The sequence below is a fragment of the Oxyura jamaicensis genome, chromosome 3, assembly GCF_011077185.1.
Source record: "Oxyura jamaicensis isolate SHBP4307 breed ruddy duck chromosome 3, BPBGC_Ojam_1.0, whole genome shotgun sequence".
In the NCBI taxonomy this organism is placed as follows: Eukaryota; Metazoa; Chordata; class Aves; order Anseriformes; family Anatidae; genus Oxyura; species Oxyura jamaicensis.
Genome location: NC_048895.1, coordinates 48,093,740 through 48,100,857, shown reverse-complemented (window position 1 = coordinate 48,100,857; position 7,118 = coordinate 48,093,740).

Here is a 7,118-nt window from a genome sequence, read left to right as displayed (position 1 = left end):
CCTATTTAGTGTTCTTCCTTCCCAGACATTTAAACTCATATTGTATGTATAAACTCATCCAGTGAGGGTGTCAGACTTTGCTCATTATTATACTGATTTCAACATCAGCTCTTCTCCGCATTTCCCAAGTGGCCTTTGCCTTGGAAAATTTACAATGCAGAACTGTTTCATGGCTTCTCTTGCATGTTAAGTCACCAGTGCAGCTTCAAAACAATTTGTGGTATCAAATACGCTAGTGACTCACCTGAGGCAGGATGGGATGCTGGATGAGGAAAACAGGCCTGAATGTGCACCACTGGGTCAAGAAGTGCAATTGAAGGCAAAAAGTTCATAGAATCATGTACTGTATCTAAAAAAAATAGTGAGTCTATCCATGACCTTGTTGCACCTACTTTAAGTCTAAACCACATTGTAGTGAGAGTCTGGGATAAGGTTAGGGATGAAGGAATAAATGTGTATGAGAGCAGAACTGTAGTGTGGGTACAAGATTAGCTTCTATTTTACAAATGGGTACCAGATTAGCTGCTATTATACATACTCTGTGAAAATCCAGAGCTGGTCCTGCTTGTAGTTTTGTGTAGGGTGCTGTAATACTGTGTTATCCATTTTTCTATGTTTGATGTTATTTTCATGTCACTTGTGAAGTACAGCAAAGCATGGGCCACCTGTAGAATCTTGGGAGACCAAGCAGATGGGCCCAAGAGAGGAGGTGATGGGAGATGGACTTAGTTTGGGAAAACTCTTGAAGAGCGACAGAGAGGAATTAGATGCTTTGCAACTATGTGGGATTGGGGTTACCAGTTTGAAGAACAATTAATCATTGGGAAAGAAGGATGAAATGAAGGAGCAGATCACAAAGTAAGCTTTGCTGGCAAGCAGGCTTTGGAAAGCTGCTCAAGGCTCATTTAGTCCCACGTGATTTTCACAATCTTAACACCATTTTCCATTCTCACTCCAGATTCTGGTTTCCTCTCACCCATTCCATACCTCCAGTGCCCCAGCCACTATCTTGGCCCAGCCCAGCCAGTGTGTGCTCACCTATCCTCATGTCTTGTTAGCTTACCTATGACCTTCCTGAAATTGCATTGCCACACCAAGCGGAGGAGACAGCTGGCACCTTTGGTGGACACAGTGCTGCCCCACAGCCTTGGTGGAGTCTGGTTTGGCCATTTGGAGCTGCTGCATGGGCCCAATGCCTTGGTGGGACATGGCTGCTCTGTGGCTGCACTTTTCTCCTTCCACCTCAGAACAGTCCTGCCCTCCCCAGTGCCTCTGCCATCTTCCCCATTCCTCTGCATCCTCCATTTCCAGAGGTATTCTCTGGGTTGCCACATTGTGGTGCCCATCTGGTGGTTAAAGTGTAAGAATAGAGATATATTTGGCTTATATGCGGCTGTTTCTACTGTGCACACTGAAGTTAATCCCCTCTCCTTTCCAGCCCTCCCAGCAGGGCCCTGGGGCCATCCTCTGTCCCCATTTCCCTGCCAGGGACTGATTCAGTGTCAGGTTGCTCAGTTGCCTCTGTGCTCAGGCAGAGTTTGGGAGGCTAGGGATAGGGAGTTGCAAGTGCCTGTGGGATGAGTGCCATGCCTGACACACCATGTTATATCACCTGGGCCTGACCTGAAGCTGCAGGTGGAGGACAACCCCTCAAAGTATCCATCTTGGGTGGTCCTCAAGAGCAAGTGTTGCAGGCCTGGCTCTGGTCTGCCCTTTGCTGGTGGTGACACTGATGCTCTCATGAGCAAGCTGTTTATACTGTCCATGGCTCAGTTTGCTTGAGTTACAAACAAACAAACAACAACAACAACAATTTCTTTGGGAGAAGGGGGAGGATTTGAAAGTATTTTAAACTGAGTTTGCAAAACTTTGATAAACATGATGTTTTAGGAATTGTAGTCAGAAAAACCTTTCCTAAAAGTTTTCAAAACCAGAAGAAGTACTTGGTGTAGCCAAAGATGTGTTACCATATCACTCCATCCAGGAGTCCATTTTTCTGGGGAACATTTGCAGGCACCATGCAAGCAAGCACTGTTTTGTAAACTTTCCTCATGTTAAAGGCCCACATATTGTCTTACAGATTTGTAGCAGTTCCCTTTTTTAGGTTTGGGAGTAGTTCTTGTCTCAATTTCATTGCATTAAGCCTGGTTAAAAAGTGTCTACTTCAGTGCAGCTAAAAAAGAAAATCTGGATTCCCATTTCTTTCAAGGATGACAATCCAAATTTGGAGAAAAATAATCTCTCTCTGTATTAATGGATCTGGTACTGCAAAACTGGATATGGGAGAATTGTCAGAAATTTATTTTGGTATAAAAATGCTCTTTCTGTAAGTTCTACACATGAAAATGTCAAAATGCAAGAAGTGTTTCATCAGCCAGGCTGATGAGCCTCACTACTGTCTTGTGACAAGGAAGTGACCTCTCATGGCATCTTGTTTAAAATGAGCTATTTTAAACGGTTGAGTTGTCTGTCTACTTCTGTCTTTCTTCCTTTCCTCTTTTCTATCATAAGATCCATATATTGTCTTAATCTTTCCCCAGTTTTGATCCTGTAGTGTTTGTTCTCGTTTATTTGACCACTGTGAGGCCTACCATAGGTGGAAGTTTATCAGATTTTATTTCAGAGTCAGGGTACTTTAGTTAGCACAGTGGTTAAAATATAAACAACAGTAAAAGGCTTTTTAAATAGAAGTTGACCCTTGAAATTGGGTTTACTGTAAGCTCAGAAAAATCCCCTGCAAAAGAAATTGCAAACAGTGTCAGAACATGGGCCACAGCTTGTTAAATAAAATCATATAGGCATAATTTACCTATATTTCAGAATCAGAAAAAAAGACAAAAAACAGCCACTTAAATATCAGTTACTTGCTAAGAGGAGAAAGGACCAAAGGGAAGATTCGGTTGTTTGGAGGGAAAAATATGAAAAGGCAGCTCTAAGGAAGGACACGGCTTTAAGATTGGGATGAGTGTTTAGTTTTAAAGGAGCTCATACAAGAACTCCAAAGGGTAATACTATGGTATAGATTCATGGAGAGTTTGGGAAATAAATAAGATATGCTTACTTTCTTTTGAAAGACAAGCAGAACAAGTGACAAAAATCACTTGCCCTGAGTCACAGAGCCAAAGTGTACTTTGGGTAGCAAACTCAGAAGATACCAAGTAGGAGGGCAAAATCATCCTCCATTTCTGAGACAGAGCACTTCGGAGAATCCATAACTAGGTTAAAGAATGGCATACAGCAGAGAGACCCAGTGGGCAGCTCTGAGTCCTGCCTGAGTGTCCCAGCATGTGATGCCCAGCAGTAGAACTGCTTTGGTGATCTGCTATAGCCTACTGCACATTTCTGTGAATGAGAGCATGTCTGCCTGCAACCTTATTTTTTATTTTTTATTTTATCTACTATTTTACAAGAATACTATGCTGCCTGTAAGAGCTAGTCATCCCATAAGGTAGGGATGCACAACAGAACCAGAGAAGCATCATATAATAGGGCCTGAAATTCAACTTGCATGCCTATATTTATTTTTAATTCTGTCTTCTTCTTGGAAAAGTCTATGAAGAAGAGAGTAACTGTTTGCACTAGGGCTCATCAAAGACTAGTGCCCAGAGAGTCATGGCTACACTGTTTGGGGTTTAGCTGGCAAGTATTTCCTGTCTCTGCTGCCCCAGATCACAGGACCCAGCTGTGACTGCTGTTCTGGAGCTTGTGTGGAGGCAGGGTTGTTGAACTCTTATCAGTCCTTCCTCTCACACGTAACAGCAATGCTTAAGCCTTCGACCACTCTGTTCAAAATGTTTGCTGTTTCTGGTATTCCTTGGATGAGGGGTAGGGCTGTTTGAAAGTGGAATGTGGAAGAGAAAATGAAGGAGGGAAAAAAAGAAAAAAAGCATAACCACTCTTTCAATTCTGGAAAGAAAAGCAGAAGAGAGAATGTGTGGAAAAAAATTGGTAACATGGTCAAGAAAGAGATTTTGCATTTTACCAAACAATTGCAAAATGCTTTCCAAGACCCAAGCAAATGTCTGCTATTTGTAAAGTGCTATTTTGGTATTCTTCTACTCACACAACAATATTGAGTTGCTACATTACACAATTATCCCTGTAGCAGTGTATTGTTTAACAATGATTTCAGCATCGGAGTACTAATGATGAAATCAGCTGTCTAGAAATGTCACTGAAATAGGATGAATGTTTGTAACTATGTGCTTTTATGACAGTCTCAGAAATGAGGAATAAGCTACCTCCATTTTTCACGCAATATATACATATACTGAAATTGTCTGTGTAGTTTGTACTTGTCACTTACTTGAAGGTTTATTTCCATGCTTGTTCTTGACTTGTTAACTTGCATAAAGGAAGGATGTTGTCACTGGTTTAATCTAATTGAAATTAAGTGATAAAAAGTTATTAAATGATGTTATATTTCACTCAAGGTTTGTGTTGAGTGGGATCAGTTCAACCCACTTGAGTCAAGGAGACTTTTACAAGTATTTTAGTGGAGCAAGAATATTGCTTGCAGAATTAACTTAACTATTTTAGCTAGAAAAATTAACAGATTTTATGTGTGTGTGTGTATGTGCACGTATGAGTATGAGAATGTGTGTTTATGTATGTGTGAATGTTTAAGAAATAAATTGATTTTTGTCTGAGGTATTTGCACCGACACTTCTACATTCCTAGTCCAAGGTTGTGTTCCATGTGGTTTTCGCAGATTCACAGAATTACTCAGATTGGTGGGGACCCTGGGTGCTCTCTAATCCCATCTACTTTTCAAAGGAAGGTCATCAATGGAATTAGATTATATTTTATCCCAATAGCTAATTATTTACTCATTATTTAAGAAAATGAACGTCATTCATTAGAGTCCTGTACTCTGTGTACCTGTGGAGGTCTGAAATTATTTACAGAAGTCTGGAGGGTTAGGTTGGAAATGAGGAGACATTTCTTCTCAGAAAGAGCAGTCAGGCATTGGAATGGGTTGCCCAGGGAGGCGGTGGAGTCACCGTCCCTGGGGGTGTTCAAGGAAAGGTTGGACGTGGCGCTTGGGGACATGGTTTGGTGGGTGACATTGGTAGTAGGGGGATGGTTGGACCAGATGATCTTGGAGGTCTTGTCCAACCTTAATGATTATATGATTCTATGATTCTATGATATTATCCACCAATGATGGCTCCAGCTTAATACACGTTATATAAAAATCTTTTATCCTTTGAGCACTACAAAAAGAAGGCCATAATAATGATATAAATATAAATAAATAAATAAATAAATAACGATTCCATAATATGCATTTACAGGAGGCAGCACAGGAAACTTTTTTTTTTAAAAAAATATTCCCCCCCCCACATCCTTTTTTGCCAGAGAAAGGGAAAATTATAAGATTCATCACAAACAATGAAGTGGAAGGAGAATGAAAGTGCAGTGAAAACTTTAGTAGGTGATACTGTGTGCAGCTGGAGTTATCTTCATACTTTTTTTTTTTTTTTCAAAACTTGCTTTCGAAGTCTGCAACACCTTCCCTTGTTAGCAATTGTCCATTAGTCATAACATTTTGTATACAATAACTTCTTCAAGAAAATATACTCCAAGCAGTCAGGAAGTTTCGAAGTGCTGCTGTTGTCTACAAGCTTAGGATACAGGAGAAAACAAGACCCAGTGGTACATTTACAGGTATGACATAGTAAACATAGAGTGCAACAAAGCAGTCACAAGAAGCATGGATGAAATAAAAAGGGGTGGTACTTTTGTGCCACGGATGCAATGTGCTATATGATGATAGTGCTGGTGTTATTATCAGTTCTAGGGTCCATGTTCCAAACTTCTATGATAATGTATTGAACCTGTCTTAGTACTAATGTGTTGCACTGTAAACATAAATTCATTTTCTCACCTGGAGAAAATAAGGCAGGATTTCCAGACTGTATCCTCATAAAAACTAAATAACAACAACAACAAAAAAAAAAAACAAAAAAAACAACCAAACATACAAACAACAACAAAAAAGCAACCAGCACCTCAGAAGATTCGATGTATGCAGTTATCAAGAATAAAAGACATCCAGAAAGGACTCAGCTGCAAAATGAAGATAAAGCATATTAAGAGAATATTGTAAAGTGAAGGCTAGAAAGAGGTTTCAGCCCTTGAAAGCATAGTGCAGAGATAGGATGTATTGCTAATAAATCTCATGGATTTCTGGGAAAGAAACCCAATTTCCAAAGGTGATGAATAGTCACATGAAAACCATCATATTTATTAAGGTGTTTAGGGAGAGCTACACCATCCCAAGTCACCCCAAATCTAACTAATTATCACTGGGAGGTACTTCGACATGAGTTTCCAGGCAAAATGGCCTTTCTTAAACCTTGAAATCAAGGATAGCCTTTGGTTTATATGAAACAACAGTAACAGTTCAGTAACAAATAGACAGTGTTGTTGGGTTCCAAGTGGGGCATGCACAGGTCTGTTGTGCTGCAGTGATCTGCAGATTACTGTCAGATGGTCCAAAGCCTCTGCAAGCAATGCTATTGCTCAGGGAGGCAGACTACCAGCAGGCAGAGCTCAGCATATGCCAGCAAAAGATATCAAATATTCAAAACTTGCAATAGGCAATACTTACAGGCACTGAGGAATGGCTTACAGGCACTAGGAGAGACAGGAACAATTTCCATGTCTGGCCAGTTATTGTAGAGAATTTGTGCCAATGTTTTTTTAAGGAATAGCACTACTGGCAGAACTTACAAAAACACCAGTACATGGGGAATAGACAGCAAGTGCCAGATGGCAGGAAGCCTTTCATGTGCTCAAGGAAGGACTGCACTCAACAAATTCTGAAAGCATCCAAGTTTACTGAGCATATTTTGAACATATACCTCAAGAAATGCCTTTGGCTATATTCTCCTCTGGCTATATTACCAGAGGAGAACTATGTAGGGAAACACTGAGAACTACACTTAAGAAGAAAACTTTTGCCACCGTAGAGTGTGCTATGTTGGTGACAGAGCAAAACAAACTGTTCCTGGGGACACACTTCAAGTATTGGTCCAATCATCTCTCACAGGTTGTTAAGTGAGGTGAATGACAGGCTGCAGAAGTGGTTGTAGCCTCAAGTATGTTATCCT